The sequence below is a fragment of the Terrapene carolina genome, unplaced genomic scaffold, assembly GCF_002925995.2.
Source record: "Terrapene carolina triunguis isolate 2854851 unplaced genomic scaffold, T_m_triunguis-2.0 Scaffold374, whole genome shotgun sequence".
NCBI classification, from domain to species: domain Eukaryota; kingdom Metazoa; phylum Chordata; order Testudines; family Emydidae; genus Terrapene; species Terrapene triunguis.
The window spans coordinates 15,719,610-15,743,750 of NW_020664725.1; the positions used below are offsets into that span (position 1 = coordinate 15,719,610).

General features: G+C 40.0%; 1 protein-coding gene across 1 annotated transcript in view; it reads right to left on the reverse strand.

The window, feature by feature from the left end:
* CADM1 (cell adhesion molecule 1) overlaps window positions 1–24,141 on the reverse strand; it is a 290,324-nt gene that overhangs the window by 83,154 nt on the left and 183,029 nt on the right. The gene's annotated exons all lie outside the window — the stretch shown is intronic.

Genomic DNA, 24,141 nt, shown 5'->3' on the forward strand with positions numbered 1-24,141 from the left:
CTGCCAAGTTTTTAAATTATGTCACCAGGATTCATGTAGAATTGATCAAGAATAAGCTTTGGTGGACCCCCATGCTGAAGCAAACTATTCCTTCTTGAGTATGAAGAGGGTATTATTGCATTATTATTGGCTTAGTGTCTACGGCATAGACAATTCATAACTATAGTTACCTGGGAAATAATTTCATTGCTGCACACATATACAGTTGGCCATTGGACAACATTTGAAAGGGGGATCCTGGGGAGGAAAAATAACGACATGCCATTTAACTCTAATGAACACCACTAGATTAGACTAGAATAACTGGGAGAGCTCTGTGGGTGGTTAGAGTGGAGAAGGGGCAGTTGCTTTTCTAAAAACAAAAGACTGCCCCTTCTGCTGTATGCACTGGCAAGGCTGCTGATGGATAATTTCATCTAGATGTAAAAATGTGACTCCAAGGAAAGAGCTGGGCAAAGAAGGAGCAGGCAAATTCTCTTGCTCCTAGAAGCTAAACATCTGCTACCTTATCCCACCCGTCCAGAATGAAATATTTTAAAATAAACCCCTGGTTGGCAGATATGCAAGGTACATATGCCAAAGTGGGGGAAAGAGGGAAGGGAGCAAGAGGAGATTGACTCTAGGGGGCCACGTCTTCATCTCAGCCCTACATCACAGTAAGGAGCCAAGCACCGTGGCACAGACTGACTCCTAAAAAACAAGTGGTGGAGGCATTGTGAGACGTGCAGTTGATGGCATGATGTCTACCTCTTAATTCCCAGGAAACAAAAAGAGTATCAGAGCTACACAAGAGAGTGAAATGGAGAAATGAACTGATAGCGCTGCTGATAAAACAAAGCTGTAGGGAGTAAAATATCAGGACCTATTAACGCATTCAAGACATTTCCTGGAGCCACATGTGCAGATCTTGGTGCTAAGGAGGCAAACCAATTCACTGAAAATGCGAAGCGCTTCCAAGAATACAGCGATCCTGGGATCTCCTCTTTAAGTGGTGTGAAAATCTGGAGCCCAATTTTTAGTGCATTCAAATTTGATTGCGTTTGCTATACAGCCAATTTCTAGTACTGTTATATTAAAATATATTAAAGGAGGAGGAACAAGAAGGGAAATGGAAGAGCTTACTTCTATAGTATATTATAATTATATAAGAAAGATTCTGGAAACACTTAGTTAAAAAGTCTTCCCCCCACCCTACAACCAAAAGTAGAAAGGGGAAAGCTGATGGGAATTCTTGCTAGTCAAAAAAAGCTATCGGCAGCGCTAACAATCCTAAAGATTCAAATATCTCCAGCAAAATATTGAGCAACACATGGCATCATCATTTTCTGTTGTTGTTGGGATGGAGGTGAGGGAACCGAGCCCACTGAGCGATTTAAGAAAATGTGACTGGACTACTCAGATACTAGAACTGAAATAAGTGCTGAATTATTGTTAGGACAATTGCAAAACAAAATACTGCCTGTTCTTGTTAATGTTTTTGAAAGAAAATCACTTGCGGTATGAAGTGCCCATGTTCACAACAGCCATACATAAGAAAGCCCCACAGTATCAGGCATTCCCCCCTCTTCACCTACAGCTTTCACTCAGTCTCTGGGATTTGGTGAAGCTTTATACAGTCGGTGATACTTCCTTTGGCCATATTCTCCATTTTTTTTTTTTTAATATCTGTGAATCACCACGACTAACAGTTGCTATTTACTCAGCAGCAATTTGCATATTTTTGAGGAAAATACAGCAATAATTGTACTGTTTTATGATAAAGCAATAGTTTTCAAGACTCGTTTGAGAGGCAATTAAAGTACGTATAGATTGGGTAGTTTGTTACATACATTACTGGTCTTTTTTTTTTAATCTAATCTCAAACTACACAACTAAGTTATACTAAACCTCTGCCTTCAAGGATGGCAGCCTTTAGCAGGTCCAAGCTGAAGTGGTAAAGAGATCATAGTAAGTTTTTATCAACATACACTTCATCACATCAATGTGCATGAAAGTTAGGCCTGGTCTACACCGGGGGGGGGGGGGGGGGGGGAGAGAATCAAAGATACGCAACTGCAGCTACGAGAATAGCATAGCTGAAGTCGACGTATCTTAGATTGAATTAAAATTGCTTACTTTGCGTCCTCGCGGCGCGGGATCGACGGCCGCCGTTCCCCCATCAACTTTGCTTCCACCTCTCGCCGAGCTGGAGTTCAGCAGTCGACGGGAGAGCGATTGGGGATCGATTTATTGCGTCTACACTACACGCGATAAATCGATCCCCGATAGATCTATCGCTACCCGCCAATCCGATGGGTAGTGTAGACATACCCTAAGGGTGGCCAAGCCCTATAGCACTGACATTGGCTGTGATAACAAGGACTGTCAGAAAAAAGTCAAGGGTAGTTGACTGAGATGAATAAAGACGGGAACAGAAAAGTATTTGCCTAAAAGTCTGAAAATTAAATTTACCTTTCTCAATCTTAAATTGTCTATAGATTTTATGTACTAAGAATGCAACATATTTTCCTCTAGCAGGCCAAATATTCTTTCCAATTGAATGATACTTAGCAACATTAAAAAACTGTGAATAAGGGAACACAGGAGAAAAACGGACAACTTTTAAATGTAATGAAATAAACTGGACTGGAGATTCGGGGGTGTAGAATGGAAAAGCGAGGTATATCATGAAAACAATTTAGTGACTGCCACACTCATATAGGACAGTTCACATGCACAACAGAGACTTGATAATTTCCAACCAGGAAAACCTGCACAGGCAATTAGGCAGCCACTAAACACAATAATGCAATAGGATGTGCAGCAGAAGTGTATATAGAAATTGTTCAACTAATATAAATAATATTACCAAAGCCTTTTGTATTTTATCCTTTCCAGGACTAAAAGGAAGTCAATAAATAAAATATACTGGATATATCACATCAGTCAGAATGTTCGGTACCAACAAGCAAACCCAATAAAAACATTCAGTAAACATCAAGTAACTATGAAAGGTTAACAAGTTAATTTTAATGCCTGAACACAACACCTGAAACACAATCTCCATTGTCCTAATCTGCATGAGAGTGTTCTTCTACAAATATTTTTCAATTGCAATCTAATTGATCTGAAATTAATCCCACTGGGCGACTCCATTTATGTCAGAATTATACTTACTCCATCATTCATGAGCCTTGCAAAGTATCACTATATCCATGCATGGTACACATGTGCTTATGACTGGTAAGCAAGAGACCATGTAGTGATATCACAGTAGCTCCAGTTCTATAAAGAAGAAATCTGCAACAGATAGCCAGCTGAAAAAATTACATAACTTTACTCCTTGTTTTGAAGCCTATCAGCACACGTTTTTATCTTGGTAAGAAACAATGATTTCCTTTAGCTGGGTTATGCAAGAGACCAAAAAGAGCTGGCGCTCAAATTCCAACAAGGATAGATTCCTTCCAATGATGCCAAAGCTGTGGGTTGATGGTCTCAAGGTGGGAACACCTCTGAGGACTGGCTGCTATGGTCACAACTGTTTTCTTCAGGTAACAAATGACAATTCTTACCTTTGTGTTGTTGTACGTGCTCTACTCCATAAAAGTCCTGAACCCCTAGAAGCTACTATGTTCAAAATATGCCACAGATGATAATAGCTTTATTTGCCATGGAAATATTGGAACTATAAAGCTCTACTATAAAAAAATAGAAATAAATCACAAAATACTTTAACTCTTTCATCTGCATGCAGCATGGCTATTTTAGATAAAGTACGTACACTTCTCAAAGATGCAGGGTGACTTAATTGTAATGCTAACCTTGTATTGCATGAGGAATTAGCTGTACTATACACAGACCTTTTGCATTTTTGAAGTCAAGCCTTCTTCCAGTAAATTTTTGTTTATTAAAAACCCCACAAGCCAGAGTGATAAACTACTCCAGATCAGGAAATGTATTTCAAACTGCAACCTTTTTTGTTGAAGTTTCTTTTATTTAGCTGGTGGACAACTATCCCTGCTTGGGCATCGTTTACTTTGCTATGGAGAATATACTTGTATGTAAATGAACTCTCTTACACTGGATTATTCCTGTAATTTATCCAGGACCCAATTATGCACATCAAGACTAGGGAGAAACGGTACGGAATATCAAATACCTTGTTTACTACTCCCTTCATTCTTTAATACTCAGCATGCTTAGCCTCAGGAGATCAGCTTTACTTCCATGGCGGACATTTACCAAGTCTGTGAACTCACCCCCCCCCCCAGTTAGCCTGCTACTAAACAATGCTCTCCATATGCTTTGGAGAAGCCCCTCCATTTGAATCTGCAATAAAAGAGAAGGCCCACAGTAAACCAGAATCCAGATTACACTGTGACAACATATTGATACCAGAAATCTTCAATGTAATTTAAACAGAAAGAGTATTTTGCAGATAACAAAAGAACAGCCCATTGTATTAAAGCACAGCCAAGTGCTCAGATCAGAGAAAATGAAATTAGCACTTAACTTCTTGGCATTGGGGTGACTGCATAAAATGTTACAAGATTGACTCCCACTCTCTCAAAGCATGAATATTGAAAGACTGTTCTCACAAAGCAATTCTCTTTAAAACATTTTTAAAAATATAGATTAGCAGCAATTTGTCCTCTGATTATCAGATATACACTTTATCATAAACATACAGCTAAGGGTAGCATAAAATCCTTCTTTACCCTGTAAAGGGTTAATTCCTCTTTTACCTATAAAGGGTTAAGAAGCTCAGATAACCTGGGTGGCACCTGACCAAAAGGACCGATAAGGGGAGAAGATACTTTCAAATCTGTGGGGGGGAAGCTTTTTTGTCTGTCTCTCCTGGAGTCAACAAGGAAACAGGGCAGGGAAAATACCTCTCCCTAAGCCATATCTGAACTAAGCATCTAGTCTTGCAAAAATAGAAAGTAATAGCAAAGAAATGCGTTCGATTACCTTTTGTTTTAGCTTGTGAATTTTCCCTGTGCTAAGAGGGAGGTTTATATCTGTTTTTGCAACTTCAAAGTTTTGCATAGAGGGGAAATGCTCTGTGTTTTTGAGTCTTTTGTTATTCTCTAAAGTACTTGCCATCCTGATTTTACAGAGGTAATTTTTTTTACCTTTTCTTTAATTAAAATTCTTCTTTTAAGAACACGATTAATTTTTCATTGTTCTTAAGATCCAAGGGTTTGGGTCTGTGTTCACCTGTACCAATTGGTGAGGATATTATTCTCAAGCCTTCTCCAGGAAAGCAGGGTGCAGGGCTTGGGGGGGAACAGGACTCCAAGTGGTCCTTTCCCTGATTCTTTGTCTAAATCACTTGGTGGTGGCAGCATACTGTTCAAGGCAAGGAGGAATTTGTGCCTTGGGAAAGTTTTTAACCTAAGCTGGTAAAAATAAGCTTAGGGGGTCTTTCATGCAGGTCCCCACAACTGTACCCCAGAGCTCAGAGTGGGGAAGGAACCTTGACACGCTTATTTTCATAAACTGCAGTAGGTGATGCTGTGGAAGTCCAGAAACTGAAGAAAAATCCTTAATGCAATCGCCTCTCTCGGAGTCTGGTAATATTTACAAATCAGCTGCACAAAAACCCTCTCTCTCTCTGACAGGAGCCAACGTATCGGGTGCATGCAGCAATATCTGGGTTCAAGTTTTAGGGAATGCTGGGGAACATAGTTGAAGTAAAACCCTTGCGTTCTAAATTTCCTCATAAATGATGCTAGTTCTGTCAGGTCACAAAATAATCCTAAGGAAAATTAGAGCAGAAGCTAAGCAGTAAAAAGTACATAAAACAGAACTGGAGAGGATATCTACCCAAAAGAGAAATTCCAATTGAAGTCCCTTGGGTCACTTCTGATCTCTCATCTGCTTTCAAACTATACAAACACCATGGACAAAAGGACTGATAAGTGGTTTCATTTGTTGATGACATAAAAGCAAGCACAGACTGGAAAAAACTTTCAACTTTTTGATTGGCAAGATGTGTCGAATTAAACTTAATGATGGAAAAATGTAAGAGATGTAGGTCTATAGTTAATGACTAAAAAGAATGCTATTGAACTAGAGGTGAGAAAGGGAGATATCAACCAATGTCTAGAAAATATAGCAGAAAGGCATCAAGGACACTAATGACAGCATATGCATAAAGGGTTAGCATTAAGGCTAGAGAGTACAAGTATAACTTAGTAACAATGGGACTATACGTGCTTCCGATGAAACCTCAGAATAAAGTCTATTTCTGTGCACCACGATTTAACCAAAGGTTGATAAGCAGCAACACAAGGACACAATTTACTCTTAAAATTTCATATTTTTCTCATTATTTAACCTGTAAGAGAAATGTAAATTTTAATAGACTGAAAAATTGCCACATGCCTTTCACAATGCTCAGTGAGGGAGTGGCGAGGGCTTTCAGGAGAGCCATGTTCAAATCCTGCCACCATTTTGAAGAGGGATTTGGAGCAATTTCTCTGACCCTGAGTGTTATCAGTGTCTGTGCCTATTGCTAAATCATCTCAGATTTATAAAGCAATTAAAAAATATCAATAAAAGCAATCAAATGCCCACTAGAGAGGATGTGTCCCCTAGGATTCATTAAAAATACTCTTGATGAATGTGTTACAGGCATTTAATTTTTTTCCACCAGGTGCCTCTACAAGACTATCAATGCTCACTCCTTATCTCCAATCACATAAGCTAAACACCACTCTATACTAACAATATACTCAGTACAGTTTTCTGGAACATCGCCAATTATTATCTAGTTTGCCAAAATGACGCTGTCTACTTAAGCCGTTATGTTGGGGGATGGGAGAGTCTCCTATTCATACGTGAAAACAAGTGAATGTATTGCATGCTACTGACCTCACTATCCTCTTTGCATAAGGAACCCTGGAAAGGTGGTTTATAATGGCTAAAGGGTGGAATCCTGGTGGGAGGCCGTGTTAAAATACTTGGCAACACACTACTGTGTGGTCTTGTTTTGTAACTAAATCTATAGCGAACCACACAAAGATTTTTCAAGATCTCACATCAAGCAAACATTTCCCCCTCTCTTCTCCTAGTGCAGAATGTGACCAAGTTGCAATAACTCAGCACATTGGCCATTGGCTTCTATCGTAATGATAGAAATGACTGCTGCATTTAAAAATGGAACAAGTCAGTGCTCAGGAACACACTATTTCTGGATTTACAAGACTCAGACCACTGGAAGGGTACAGATGTCTTAGTGATCAATTTCAAGTTGGCATCGCACCTGTTTTTCCTACAGTAATTTTTTTAGGTGCAAAGAGGAGGATGGTTTTTGGATGCATTCAACTTGCTAAGCCATTAAACAATGAAGAATTTAACATGGGGGGTTAGCTCCCCAGCTGAAAATTGTCACCAATACAGAAGCAGCAGCTTCTGTTGTGGATAAATAGCAGCAAAAAGTTAATCACCACCAAAAGACCCTGGGGAAGAATTTTATCAACCCAATTGAGAAAAGACTTCTGGAGAAGGTTAAGCTGGATACATTCTCCATACTTCTTTGTAAACACAATATTCACTACAAAGGATTAACAAAGCTATTAAGATTTGATTTCCATCTAAGCAATTAACATATTTTTTTTACATTTATTTTAAAAGACTCAATCCTATCTTTCAATTCATTAAACCATTCCTTATATTTGTCGAGTTTTATATCAAGTCAAAACCCTATCTGAATTAATAAGAATTACAGTAAAAGTAATTTAGAAATAAATTACTTGAAGTTCAAGTCACTGAAGCTTCTGATGATGGAATGTCGCTCCATTAAAACAGACTGATTTCTTTAGAAATCCAGTGCCTAGGCTGGCCCAAGCTGGAATGACAATGTGTCTCATGGAAGTGTGTTTTCGCCTTTAGGTTTGGGGTTCATGATGGGATCCAGGAAGCATAAGCACAGTTCTGCATTTTTGGAAACCGCTACTGACTCCACTTTCATGAAGATTTGAATAGTTATTTTGAATCAAAGGCCTCCCAATCTAAACGTTGTTTGAAAAGCTTCTCTCTGACAACCCCCCACCCCACCACTTTGACCTCTATCGTAAGAGCATCACAGCTGCCATACTAGGTCAGAATTTATAGACCTCTATCATACCCTCCCGTAGTTGTCTCTTTTTTAGATCTTTTAAATCTTCCCTTGTATGGAAGCCGTTCCATATCCTTGGTCATCTTGGTTGCCTTCTCTGAAGCTTTTCCAGTTCCACTATATCCTTTTTGAGATGGGGCAACCAGAACTGGTTACAGTGATCAAGGTGTGGGCACATTATGGGGTGTGTGTGTGTGCGTGGATTAGTGCCATTATGATATTTTGTCTTATTTTCTATCCCTTCCTTAACAATTCCTGACCTACTGTTTGCCTGTTTGACTTCAGCTGTGCACTGAGCGGAAGTTTTCAGAGAATTATCCATGGAAACTCCAAGATCTTTCTTGGGTGGTAACAGTTAATTTAGAGCCAATCATTATATATGTATAGTTGGGATTATGTTTTCCAATGTGTATTACTTTGCACTCATCAACACTGAATTTCATCTGCCAATTTGCTGTCCAGTTATCCAGTTCTGGGAGATCCCTCTTCAACTCCTCACAATCTGCTTTGGACTTAACTATCTTGAATAGTTTTATATCATCTGCAAACTTTGCTACTTCACTGTTCACCCCCTCTTCCAGATCGTTAATGAAAATGTTGAACAGCACAGGCCCCAGTACAGAACCTTGGGGGATGCTGTTGTCCACCTCTCTCCATTGAGAAAACTGAATTTATTCCTACCCATTGTTTCCTATCTTTTAACTAGTTACTGATCCATAGATTCATAGATTCATAGATTCTAGGACTGGAAGGGACCTCGAGAGGTCATCGAGTCCAGTCCCCTGCCCGCATGGCAGGACCAAATACTGTCTAGACCATCCCTGATAGACATTTATCTAACCTACTCTTAAATATCTCCAGAGATGGAGATTCCACAACCTCCCTAGGCAATTTATTCCAGTGTTTAACCACCCTGACAGTTAGGAACTTTTTCCTAATGTCCAACCTAGACCTCCCTTGCTGCAGTTTAAGCCCATTGCTTCTTGTTCTATCCTCAGAGGCTAAGGTGAACAAGTTTTCTCCCTCCTCCTTATGACACCCTTTTAGATACCTGAAGAGGACCTTCCCTCTTATCCAATACAACTTAATTCCCTTAAGAGCCTTTAGTGGGGGACTTTGCCAAAGGCTTGCTGAAAATCCAAGTATATTGTATCAACTGGATTAACCTTATCCACATGCTTGTTGACATCCTCAAAGAATTCTAGTAGATTGGTGAGTCATGATTTCTGTTTAGAAAAGCTGTGTTTACTCTTTCCCAACAAATCAGAGATATCTATGTGCCTGAAAATTCTGTTCTTTACTATGGTTTCTGCCACTCTCCTCGGTAGTGAACTTGGGCTCACTGGCCTGTAATTGCCAAGATCTCCTCTGGAGCTCTTTTTTTAAAAAACCGTGTTACATTAGATACCTTGCAGTCATCCGGTACAGATGCTGATTCAAGTGACAAGTTACATACCACACTTAGTAGTTCTGCAATTTCATATTTGAGTTCCTTCAGAACTCTTGGGTGAATACCATCTGGTCCTGGTGACTTAGTGTGTAATTTATCAATTTGTTTTAAAACCTCTTCTATTGGCACATCTATTTGGCACAGTTCCTCAGATTTGTTGCTCAAAAACAATAGCTCTGATGCGGGTATCCCTCACATCCTCTGCAGTGAAAACCAATGCAAAGAATTTATTTAGTGGTATGGTCTTCCTTAGTTGCTCCTTTAACACCTTGCTTATCTAGTGGCCCCAACACCTATTTGGTAGGCTTCCTGCTTCAGATGTACTTTAAAGAATTCGTACTGTTAGGGTTTTGTGTCTTTAGCAAGTTGCTTCTCAAATTCTTTCTTGATCTGCCTCATTGTACTTTTTACAATTAACCTGACAGTTTGTGCTCCTTATTTTCCTCACTAGGTTTTGACTTCCAAATGTTAAAGGATGCCTCTTTGCCTCCAACAGCCTCCATCACTTGGCTGTTTAGTGGAATTCTTTTGGTCTTCTTACCATCTTTTATGACTTGGGGTATACATTTAGTTGGAGCCTCTGTTATGGTGTTCTTAAGTAGTCCCCATGCTGCTTGCAGACATTTTACCCTTGTGAATACTCCGTTTAATTTCTGACTAGTGTCATTCTTTTTACCTCCCTTTTTTCAAGGTAAATGTTACCATGTTTTTTTTTTTTTTTTTTTAGTAAATTCCCCAAGGATGTTATACTGAATTGCATTATGGTCACTTCAGCTACAGTTACCTCTTGGACCAGATCCTATGCTCCACTTAGGACTAAATCAAGAATTCCTTCTCCCCATTTGGGTTCCAGGATTACCTGCTCCAAGAAGCACCACTCTAGAAATTATCATCTCTGCATCACGACCTGAAGTGACATTTACCCAGTCAAAATGAGGACCATTCACATCACCCATTATCCTTGTCTGTTTTAACTAAAACACCAGATAGTATAAGCTAGTGTTTTCAGTCATCTGTATACATATTCAGTGTCATGAAATAGGGAAAAATATTAATGTGAATCATGCAGATTACAAGCATAAAGATATATTATGACAAACAGCAGTCTCATTTCAGTTTCCCTTCAAACATTTCAGGAAATATTCAGCAAAATATTTACTGGTGGTAGATAAACATTTTAAAGTGTGTTTAATTTCATTAGATTGTGTTTATATTCTAACAAAGAAAAATTATGGAGGGGGGAAAAATTAATTTTATGTTCCCAATGCAGAATCACAGAGGGTGGTGTGAGTGAGGGAAGCTGTGCTAAAGGGTGAAAAATCCTTATTTGAATAAATATCCTCTAATAATCAGCAACACTTTTAAGCAAGTTTTGAAAATCAAGTGGAAAAAAAATCAACTGATTTATATTCATGTTGGATAGATTTTGTTCAATTAAAGTTAACTGTGCACAAATTGAATATAAAAAAACCTGTGTGCTTTGTATCTGTATTATATATAATTAATTTCCTGTTGAGATGTCTAACACTAAGTTAAAATTCTCTCTTCCAGCTTAGATATGCATTATTACGTGGGTATGTTTGATTAGCTTTAAACTCCAAAAGCTTATTACTATGCACTTTAAATATGTAAATCACATAATATAGTGTAATGGCTCCTTTGGAGTCATTAGGGGCTATATAGTAAATATGATACCGTTTCACAATAATTTAAATACATGTTAAGATGATAGTCTATAACTGGTTACTCTACATTCTATTGCCTTGGATATTTGCATATAGATCACAGTCATATCTCCTTGACAACAATTAAGGTGCATTGTCTCAAATTCTCTGGGTGGATTTGGTAATAGAAACAAAGGAAAGAAAATATTTAAAAGACCCACATTCAAATAAAGTTAATGACTTGGCAAACCCAGGAAATTCAGTTTGAAAGTTGAAATCCCATCCTTAACTCACCCCTTTAAATCCCTGTTTAAATACTGTAAAGTTTATTACGTTAACCATTGCTCAGGGGCACATGGAATTTGTTAAGAACCACACTAAACTCCAAATTTTCTTGCTTTTTGGTTACATGATTTAATACTTATTCTTGTCCACGATGCATTGTTTAGCTTCTAAATACATTTCCACCATAGATGGACACTAACTGAAACACAATCAAGACAAGAGAGTCACTGAAGTGTCTCATTTTTAAAGGAGCACTGTGCCTCCAGGATTTCAGTTCCCTCCAATTTCTCCAGAATGTTCTTGATACAAATGGTTTCAAGTTTTTCACTGTGACATTACAATGGATTGAGATTTTCCTGTTAATACAATGACAACAGGATTATTGGGTCGAAAAATATAGACAGGAAAAGCTGATTTGACCGTGGGGCAATTCAGTTTGTCTTGTCCTACCTCTACATCCGCCATCACACACAGCAAGCTCAATTTATTTGGTGGATGCCTGAAATATTTCAATGCATGTTATGGAGTTTTACAGGGAGACATTTCAATTTCAACATAAAAGGTATTTCTGAGCCAAGCAAAATTGTTAAGACACTTTTAGTCACTTAATTACTACATCCAATGTTGAATTCTGCAGTGCTGAGTACTTTCATAGGGACATGACTATATCCTTCGAGCCGCACGCGCTAATCCCATTAGCTTCCGAACACAGCCTACACACTCCGAGGCCATATGTGGTAAAACTACACAAATTCATTTCCAAGTATTCTCATCAGTGAATGAAATAAATTAAGTTGTTACATCATCATCTTTGGTCCACTCTTTAAAAGCATTTGTCTCCTTCATGGCATGTTACGGCTCTGCTGCGGGGCTTAGCTGGCGCTATACAGCTTCCTAGAAACTGAACATTGGGTTTACATAAGGTAAGTGAAATGGCGTCTTAAGTGACCCACCGCGCACTCCTGTGCTCCATCCCTCCTTCCATACCTAGATGTCAGGACGAGAGACACTTTTAAGGGTAAGATCTGATTCTGATCTGCTTCGCCTTTGATCTTACCCACACCTGTCTTATCCATTTTAGGGATTCAGACTGCCTCCCATCATTACAGCAGCTGAATGCCTTTTATCGGCAAAGTTCTGTGAACCAGCCAAGACCGCAAGTACCATAAAAGATTTCAGTGAGAGGAAGGATGGTCTGTGGTTAAAGCACGGGATTCAATTTCCAGCTCTAGGACGTGATTCCTGGGTGACCATGTGGAAGTCAGTTAGATCTCAGTCCTAGTAAACGATCTTCCCCACCCTCCCCCCCGCCGCCACCCTTGGGATCAGGGTCTGTAAAACAGTCCTAATACAGCTGTTCCTCACCTCGGTATTGGGAGAATACATTCACTGCTGTTTGTGAGTGGCTAAAATGCTACAGAGATTGGGAACCTACAAGAAAACAGAGAGGGACACTTGGCTTTTTTTTGCTGAATCTAATAGGGAAGGGACATAAAAAGCAAAATTCAAGCCAGATTCCAACATCGACAAATGCTCCGGGTTAAAAAAAAAAAACAGAGCCCGGGGGGGGGGGGGAAGAGGGGGAGAAACAAACTTCAAAGAACAGTTTGTTTGCTAACTAAATCCTAGCTTACGCTGCAGTGGAGAACCCATTTTATCGGTGTGAATGAGGCAGTTGCACTTGTCAGCATGCAGATTTTCAACCCGTTTTCCTCGATTAAACTTTCCATCTCTGTGAAAAATTGGATGACCTACAGTTTATGCAACAGGCAAGAAGCCTTTTGAACCAACACTGGGGTAATTCAAGCTACTGGAGAAATGCTTCCCTATTTTGGAAAAAACAAAACAAAACCACAACATAAAAGTAAAACCAACTCCAGCACCTGAGCATTTTGGATTAATAGGATGAATAACCATATATTATATTTATGGGAGTCTGTAGTACCTGAAATAGGTATCTGCAGTGTAACTGAAAGAAAAATCACTAGGCTACCTTTTCCTTACTACCTACAGGGAATCTCTGACCTCATTTATTCAGTCCCTCTGCACCATTTAAAAACGAGTGAATTATATAGAGAGTGTAGAGAGGGAGAGATGGAGGGACATAAATCCTGTAAGGAAAAGTCTTGGAATAAACCAAGATGCAAGGAACTCAGATGATGGTATATGCTGAAATTCTGCAAACCTATATTCTTGTCTTAAGTCTTCGTTAGTTTGTAAAGCTGCAAAATAAGAAAATTCCCCAATAAGCGGAGTGTTCGGAGCAAGATCCAATTATGTGCATCTTGTATAGATAGGGGAATGACGTGGCAACATCCTGCTCATTCACACTGACCAAATTTAGGTGATATTTACCCTTAACAATAAATCCTTGTTCTGTACGTACTGGACTTGGGTGGAGAGACAGGTAGGGGAGAAAAGGAGGGTGGTTCAAAAAAATATCCTCATGACAACACTTCTTCAGTCTCCAACAGAACTTTAGCCACGTGCTTTATAATGAAGAGCTCTCCGTAAGCTCGAAAGTTTGTCTCTCTCCAACAGAAGTTGGCCCAATAAAAGACATTACCTCACCCACTTTGTATCTTTAATATCCTGGGACCGACATGGCTACAGCACTGCAAATTATGACTGGTTGACAGCTCTGTAAGACTGCTGAATCAATACACTGGATGTAACTTTCTCAGGGTGTCCAGGACTGTGGCCCTTCAGCTACCCAAACATTCTCCTCTGGGCTCTGCAACTCCCACTTTGCCTTGCAGGTTAGCACTGGGTGTATCCCAGTCCCCAAACACTTGAGGCACAGCCTCCTGTTGTGTCCAGCCCATCACTGGACACTCTCGGTAATTATTAGGCTTTCTACTCCCAAGGGAACAGTACATATACACTAGCTTGTTTGATTCAACTGAGTATCAGCTCCAATATAACAGCACTGTAATCTATTGATAGTAAAATCAAATATAAACTTCATTGACAAAAGATTAAGAGTTAATGAGCAAGGGTAATAACATGTTATACAAAAGTACAATATGCTTTCTAGAAACTAAAACTTAACTATAACAGACCACAAGGTCTGTCTAAAGGATTGTAAGCTTTTTCTGCAGAGCTTGCTAGTTTTCAGTCAAACCAGGATTCAGAATTACCAGAACACCAAGTCTGTTCTTCAGTGAAATGGATAACATAGCAATCTGTTTTACTACCCCTTATGCCCCCAAGTTCATTGTGTTTTCACCCCAGAGACAAGAAAAATCCCTGTGCTTCCAGTCTCCAGTGTCTTCCCATGTTGACTTCACATCCTACTATTGGTTTGGAATGCCAACGTGGCTCTCATTGTGTTTGGTTTCCATTCCTTCACTTGCATATCAGTTGGGGCAGACTGGTAAAACAACCTTCCTTTGTCTAGGAAAAACCTGTCAATCCCCACTGGGACACAGATTTTAAACTGTATTTTTTTGTATGTACATCACCCGTACCTACACTGCACAACCATTATGCGGTAAGCTCCCATTAGACACCTCACACAACTCTTTTTGGGTAAATGTTTTGAAAGCAGTGTTCAGGGTAGTGAGTTTGTGAGGCCTGATGGAAGGTGTTATTACAGAACACGCAGGTTGGCAGAAAAGGGTTCTTAGAGTCACACCTTTAAAGAAGATTATGAAAATTAATGTCAACTACCTTATCTCAAACCTAAAAGCACCAATCCCCCTCTATAAGCTGATTCGGGGGGAAGACGAGGGACAATCAAGTCCATTATCCCTCTTGTTACTTTGGGGGGGAAAAAAAAGACAATGATCAATCCACAGGACTAACGCAATTTTAGTGTCAAAAATTAATCAATGTTAAATATCAACAAGAAAGGCAGTGGTTCGGAACCAACACATTTGAAGACAAACATCATGTAAATCTTACAAACGTCTAGTCATCTATCCATGCTACTAAAAGCATTGTTTGCTTGTAACTTCTTGTAACTGGACAGAGTCCTTGCCCTTTCCATTCATCATACAGATAGGATATGTTTAAAGTAAATGCAATAACCTATTTCTGAGGCAAGACTATCATAAATGGACAGACATTGCAGTGTAGAACGTATACAGGATTATATGCTGGGGAGGGGAGGGAAAGAAAGGCTAGCCACAGTTTCACTATGCTGCAAGTTTGCTTTAAGAAAAAAAAAAAAACATCAGAAAGCAAGTCACTGAAGCTCACTGCATCTGGTCAGGAAGTCTTCGGAGACCATTTTAAAAAGCCATACAATTGTCAAACTTGAACTTTTGAGAAGAATGGACAATTTGTGCTAATTGTGTTGGCAACGAAAGGCATTTACTTTCAATGGAGTTAATTTTGTGACGTCTGTTCATGGCCAAAAGAATAAAAGGACAGTTTTAGACTAGGCTGTCAGCAGAAAAATATCAAAGCTGTGCTGCTTTCTATTTATTAAGTCTCTTCCGGCCAGAACAGTTTTATACCAATGATAAACAATATCCAGTCTAGCTTTGACTGCAGCTGCTTTAAAATGTACTATGTCCTCCGAGATCTATTAATATATTTAGTGTGTGTAAAAACAGGTATGCCATTGTCCACTTGTATAAAAACTTAAGGGTGAAAAGTTTTAGAACTTGTTTCTAAAACTGTAGAGGGAGCGAATGACTTAGAAGAGCATTCGTGATTGGATACAGAATCCTACTACAGAAAATGCCTTTCCAAATCACCCATCACTGTGGTGCATACATACTACAGCAGCCTCCCACCTGCACGGTATCGGTTCGAATACCGCCAGGGTCAGTCGCGATCAGAAGTAGCTGCCCTCCAACATCTGCTCACAGACTACATGAAGGGAATCGTTACTCTGTCCAGTTCCTAAGCACAGGTGACCACTTAATGAAAACCTCCCATATTAACTAGCATCTTTGTTAATAAGCTCGGGTTTCTATGAGAGCTGGGAAAGGTGATCCCCTCCCACTCCACACACAATGCTTATGTTTTCAATCCCAGGTACCATCTCCTCCCATAGTCTCAGGACCAGATTTACAAATGCATTTAGGTGCCTAGTGAATTTAAAGAAGCACCTGAACAGGTTAGGTGCCTAACTCCCCTGGGCATTAGACATCTAATGCACTTAGGTTGGTGACTATCTTTAAGTGTCTAAATACCTTTGTAAAATCTGACTCCCAGTTACTACAAAAGCCGTTTCTTTTCTGCTTGTGCAGAAACTAACTTGTGCAGTTTGCCTCATTTCCACTCTGTACTTCCACAGACACTTGGAAACTGCCATCTATAAAATGGCAGCTTTATGAGACTTTGGAGACGTGTGGAACACACAATTCTCTTGCTCTGTCCCTAGCTCTTGGGCAGGGAGCAGTCCTGGTATGTGTTAATGACGACCGGTATTTGGCGCTCTACATGGCACAAATTAAATGTAGTCTCTTTCTGAAGAACTAATAAAACAACCAGACGGCCAAAGACAGGGTATATCAGAGAATCCACTAGAGAGAAGAACTCTGAGTGCTGTATCTTCTTCCCTAAAGAGTGAGCTTTTAGGAGGGATACAAATGAAGAATAGGTGGGTGATGCTCGGTGAGCTAAGATGGAAAAGTCCAAGAGCGAGAGAGCATCATGGAAAAGATGGAGATGGAAATGGGAGAAAAGAGTTTAGGGCATCAAGGCTGGCATTGTAGGTAAAGCAGAAGATGCAATAAAACGAGGTCCAGCATGAAGGCTGGGGTGGAGTTGTGCAACACCTCTGAAGTAGCGTGCAAGAGAGAAGGAATTCAGAGAGGGGACTGAAGTGGTAAGGACAACTGGTGAGAAAGACGACTCTTTGCAGACCGTCCCACAGATGTTCGTGGCACTTTGCAGACAACTAAAATGACACACTTGCCCCAAGGAGTTTACAGTCAAGATGGCACTTCTACTCAGACTATAGGAAAGGTGAGATCCTTAACAGTTACATTTCACCCCACCCCTCAGCAGGATGCGCCATTATAAACATGTGTTGGGGCAGGAGGGGAACCAGCAAAGGTTTGCTTGCATTTCTGTACTTATATACTTGTATGGATTACTGATGAAATACCCTTCTACCAGTTAGTTGATCGTGAATGCGGTTATAAATCCCCTACAATGCACTGTGCTTACAGAGCAGCAATGGAAAAGAAACACTGACTTTCTACCCACAGGCGTCGTAAGCACCAGATTCATGACGTGAGTTGAGTGCCATTGGCATGCAGCATTTTCCATTTATTAACAGTGTTGACTTTATAATCCAGGCACATTTTAATCAAGTTTCATTGCATGCTTATCATGCATATGAAAGACACCCAAGTCTTCAGATATCCAAGTGTTAATGCAGGGAGGTAACAAAATAACTCAACATCTCATTTGCGCACAGTAATAAAGATAAAACACTGCAACAAGCACCTGAACTTATCTAAGCATTCAATCTGTCAGCATTCAGCAGCGTCTAAATGTGACACTGATCAAATTAGCTCTATAACCAGAACCTAAATACAGGGCCTTTGGTATTTAAGAGAAGTCTGTTGAATGATCTAGCCTCTAAAAGCAGCTCAACTCCAGCTTCAGACATTCGCAGTACCTGCTTCAAGGGCATTCATTAATATTGACAGCCTGCGTGACTGAAATTTGGCTGCAATATTAGTCTTCTTGCATCTCCTGGTTCATTTTTCCTGCCAAAGAGAGATGTTGAAAGCCTTCCAAACTCAAAGCTTAGAACTGACACACCAAGCAGTAAGGATCGGTGTTGGAACACATCAGATATGCACTCAGAGCGAGTGTCAGAATCCACTGACATTACCAAAGACACGGGAAAGCAAGAGACGGGAGAAGAGATGCTCAGCGCTCAGACTCTTATTCCAAAGAGAGTTCTGAGGGGGTGGAAGGAATACATTTCGCTCAAGAGACAGCTGTAAACAGATGATGATAACTGTGCTGAATAATATTACAATGTGAAAATTACTCATATTTCTCATGACGATGCCAAGTGGTATCAGATTGTTATATGAAAGGGTAATTTCTTACCTGAAAATTAGGTTTCTGTGACTCAGACTCACCACTCTATTGTGATGGGTTACTCACTTCATCAGCTGCCAAACAAACAGCAGTTACCAATAGGAAGACTTCATGTATCTGCCCCCCATAGTATCTTCTCTTTTCTGAGCACAGGCAAAATAATCAATAGTTGGAAAGCCTCCCAGGCACAGAATCTGATGGAGAACAGTAACTCTCTTCCTTGGAGACACTATTTACCAGAGAAGATTGCCACCTGAAACTTCTAACTCTCCCACACTCCTCTCCCCTTCAGAAAGAGGGAGACAGACAGACAGAAATTCCCTACTGGCAAACACTTTAACCAAATGAGAAGAGTCAAAATCCAGGTGTAATTCAGTATAAGGCAACCTGGATAGAGCCCACAATTATCCACAGCATCAGAAAAAAAATATCTCTGTGCAGGCCAAAGAGCCCTGAAAGAGGAGAATGAGGATGCATCACCGTCTAAACAACTGGAAGACCAGACTTCCCAAGGAAGCTAGGACACCCTGGTGAGATGCCTCCCCCAAGCTGTCAATGAGCAGACATCGCCCCACAACAGGAACAGAAGGATCTGTGATGGATGGAGACCAAGGCCGACAATCCTGCCTACACTTCCGCCCATCCATCGAGCTCTTGCCAGCTGTGGTTAGGGAGTCCACAGATCTCATGCTGATGCAATGGGAGTACTAGCTGGATCCATGACACATGCAGTACCGCCTCACTGATATTCTGCCTGAAAGAGGACAATGTTAGCCAAACGCTAGTCGGGGCATATCCATGTGCTACCCCCTATATGTAGTTTTCTGCAAGGGCAGGTTGTAGCCTTAAATTCTCTTTAGCTCCTAGAATACACACACACACACACACCTCTAGACACTCCCTAATCCAGCTTCTGCCTGGACTCCATAGAAACTTCTCTCACTCAGGTCCCCACCAACCTTTTCCTGGCCAAATCTCATGGACCACACAGCATTCCATCCTCAACCTGCTAGACCTAGCAAGTGTCTAATGTTCTTCTCAAAATCCTAGCCTCCCAGAGATTTTATGATTCCATCCTCTCTTGGATCTCCCCTCCTTCAGTGTCTTCTTCAATGGGATCTTCTTTCCTTTCCTCTCCCTCTTGCAGTGAGGATCACTCAGATCTTCATCACTGGCCCCCCTCTTGGTCTTCTGCAGACTATCTCACGGTGACCTCACATGCAACCATGGCTTTGGATACCATTATCGCCGGTCGAAAAATCTGAAGGTATTGTTTCCCATTGGGAAATGCAGTTTTGTCAAAATTGAAACGTTTCACAGGAATATGTCGATTTCGATAACATTTTAGACAAGAAAAAGTCAAAACAAAGCAGTTAGTTTTGATGCCTGTAGAGAAGTCAGAATGCTGAAATGTGAAAAGTTATTTCTCTGCCAGCAAACTAATATGAACCACGCAGGACTGGTATTTCATGGCAGACTCCAGCAGGAAAAAAGACTGGGAAAAGCCAATCAGTCAGGAAAAGTCACTAGCAGTAAAACAGAAATGCAGAAACAGTCTCATTTCTCAGTTTCCCACCACTGTGGAGGACCATCTTCAAGTATCTGATCTTCTGGGATTTTCACAGGGCAAAACTCTTATTTCTATAGTGGCAAGAGCACTAGATGTTTTAGGGACACGCAAGCTCCTGCCTTGAAGTCAATCTAAACCAGTGCTTCTCAACCTATTTACCATCGTGGGCCGCATATGCAGCCCGCAATATGTTATCCAGTACTACCTGTACGGCCCCAAGGGTGTCACGTGAGCCACTGCTGTGTGTTAATTGGGCCGGAAGCGGCCCACGGGTTGCAGGTTGAGAACCACTGATCTAAACAAACACTGTACAAATGAAGTAAGAGGAACCAGGTATAACAGTTTACACATTTATACTTCGGAGTCTGAAGCTTATGCTATATAGCAAATTCATCTGCTAGGGCTCATCTTGTGCTAACATTTTTACTTTAAAATTGAATGGGTGTCACTCATCCTTCACTCCCCCACAAAAAGCTAATTTTAAAGAAAAGCAATGAGACAGAGGGCAAGTGTTTCCTTGTCAATGCCGTTGCTCCTGATTGCAATGGAATCTGACGTGTCAACTCTGAGCAGGAATGCAAGTTAAACACACTACTTCCTTTAGGGGAGGAAACTTACAATTAATCTTGAAGGAAACCATCCCAACAGCGTGTGTCATGACACTTTAAAAATAGAATTCTTGGCACTTGCCGAGCATTTTATATGTGCAGAGCACTGAACTTTACATCTTGCAATAGAACTTTGAGGTAAGACTCATCCCCATTTCACAGATGGAGAAACCAAGGCAGAGGGGGGAAAGCAACTGGCTAGGGCCACACAGTACATCACCGGCAGAGCCAGGATTAGCATCCAAGATTTGATGACTCCACGCCTGTGAATATTTCTTCAGAACAGTAAGGTAGAGAGAATTCTCTCTGCTCCTCCCCCCACACACGCCAGATCCTCCTCTATACTATGGCCCCTTTGTTCCACTCTAACAGTGTACAAGTATCTTAAGGAGCCTTAGTATAAATAGGAATTTGGTGCTCAGAGCCTATTCCCTAAAGATGTCCAAGATGTAGTAAGCATGGAGTTTGAACTTCATTTTAACATTAGGAAAGGGACAAGTTCTGCTTAAAACTGGACACAAGAAGTTTCCACCTGAAACACACAGTATCTCTGCTTTCCAAAACAACTAGCTCTCCGTGCTGCCTACTTCAAACTTCACCAGGACAAGTATGTGCAAAAGAAACGTATCAAGGATACAAAATAGGGGTTTCAAACCACAATGCAATTATGCTGCAAAAGTTGTGGTGCAACCATGACTAAATTCTACAACACAACCAGCAGCAGTAACATTTGCATTCTTCAATCAGTCTTCTAGACAACACAATTTTCTTCAACAATTTAGATGTACCACAATCACAAATGCCTGCAAGAGCCACACTCTATACATAGCAACAAAATAAAGAAAAACAGGCTCCAGATTAAGGAAAAGAAAGGAATAGAATAGGTATGGAGTCAGACATCCATATTCAGCTGGGCCGGCCCCTCTTGGATGCAGAGTAAGGGGCAAGATTTTCATAAACCAAAATGGCAATTAGGTGCCTAACTCCCATTAACTTCCAATAGGAATTAGGTACCTAACTGCCTATTAATGCCTTTGAAAGTCTCCGCATTGGACACAATAAGAGCAGGAACAGACCATAAGCAATTTGTTTGAAGCTTCTCAGAAGATGACACTAGACAGATTGCATGGGAAGAAAAATAACGCAGGTGCCAGATAAAAGGATGAGAAATCCCAGAAGCCCACTAACATCTCAATCAGATCTTAGGAGATTTCAGCAAAACTTTAGGGCAGCTTGAACCTGCTCCCACTGAAGTCAAGTGGAGTTTTGTCACTGAAGTCTGGGCACAGGATTAAATCCTTAATATTTAGGTATTTAGTATGAAATTAAGATTGCACAGACTTGAATGCTAGTGGTCTTTGCATCCAGAGATGTCTACGTGTAAATTTTAGTGAGCTTCCCAGACATTTTCTGCAGAAAAACATTCCGCATATTCTGGCACAAAACATTTCATTTTCTTGTCATCTATTTTACTCAACCTCTGTAATTGCAGGAACTTATTTTCTCTCTCTTCTCAATACATATTTTAACAGGCATGCACACGTGTGAATGCTTTCAACACCTTTCATTACTGATTCACCCAATATGGCAGTGAACGCCTTTCCACAATCCTTGGTGAACTGCAACTTTGCTAGATCATTTGACTAAAGTTTTCCAGAGAATATCTGAAATCAGGTCTTAAAAAAAAAAAAAAAAAAAAAAGAAACATTTTTTTGGGGGGAAAATATTAAAAAAAATTAATAAAATATTTATAAAATAATTTTTTAAAAAAATTAAATAAAAAAAAAAAAAAAAAAAAAAAAAAAAAGAGAGATCTGTTTATGGGGAGCATATTTATGGTATAAATTAAATCGTTCATGGGCAAGTACTTTCATTCCAACCAGTTGTGCATGGCCATAAACTCCTGCTGAAAAGTGTTGCCTCTACTGATGCCTGTCCCCATTACTACATTTTTGCTTTCAACAAGCACAATACCCCCAAACTGACACCAGCTGTTAGGTTTACTAAAACTTTTGTCAATTTTTGGTGCAATTAAGCTGTACCAAAACCTCTCTGTGGCACTAAGCATCCAGGATACTATAAGACAGGAAACAGATTTAAAATAATGCTAGGGTAACAGCATAAGTGACTGTACTCTGGGTCCAAAAGAAGGCAGTCTCTTTGCTGAATCATGCTCCATTTGAGTTATGCAAGTGCTTAGCATTATTTACTCATCAGGCTGTCAGGAGGTGGGAGTGCCTCATCTCTAAATGACCCCTCTAGAAAAGTAATCCTTAGAATGCAAGCATTTTTCAGAATGCTAATCCAAAGGAAAGCATGGGAGGACGCTCAGTATGTACGCTACATTGCATGTCTGCAGTGTTCAGTGGTTTTTAAGGAACAGAGATCAGTTCTGAAAGCGGTCCCAGCCTGAGCTGAACAGTTTGACTAATGATGTTTGCAATGTGGATAGGTAAGGAGGGGACCACCAGAGGTCTAGCTATGAAAAATATATACACATGGAAGTCAGCACTATACGAAATCGATATGTCAATCTCCTTGTCCTTCATAACAGTACCTGCATTGTCTATTAGAGTAACTAGTTCTAAATCCAACCTGTAAAATGATTGATTTTTAAAAAATTTTTATACGATTAAATCCCTCTCTGAGGTGAAAAACAGCTTTTTTTTTTAAACCAGAACATCCCATTTCCATCTAAGCCTTTTCTAACTTTATCCTGTTAATCCTTATCCCTTTTCCTCCACTGCCCATTAGCAGTACCATATCAGTTCAGATTTATGATCTGTCACCAGTGTTGTGATTAGATGTCATCCCTGTCTTTCTATTACTCAGATATTGATAGATAAAATTCTATGGCCAAGCATTGCGTGGCCCTTCAAAAGGTTACGGGCAGTAGATGCTCAAAATCAATACAGATCATATCTGTCAGAAACCATAAGAAAAGCATGGCAAACAAGGCGCACTGCAAGGCACGGGAAGAAGTCAAAAAGAATATGGTGTGGCTCATGGGATTACAGCTTTGCGCAGAAAAACCTATTATTCTATAAAAGTCTGGCCAGTTAGTGTTTTATTCGCATTTCTAAGTGAATGATCTTGTGGTAGATTGTAATTTACATCCACTGCCGAAAATTCCTGGCCTTACAGAATATTAACATATTTACAGCAAGGGATTTTTATGTAAGGAAAGAATTCTACAATTTATATTCAGCACAATAGAGTTCTCAGTTTAGAGAGAGAAAAAAAAAACATTCTGTTTTCACTGACTCCACTGGAAAGTTGTGTCTTATGCATTGCCTATTTTGGAACTAATTTCTCAGCCCATTTTACAATTCCTAAAGAAGGGAAGACACCACTGCAGCAATCCATTTCTGTTAGATCATGATGATAATACTGTACCCTGTAAGAACTTTACAAGGTACTTCTCCAAGGATGTGTATGGA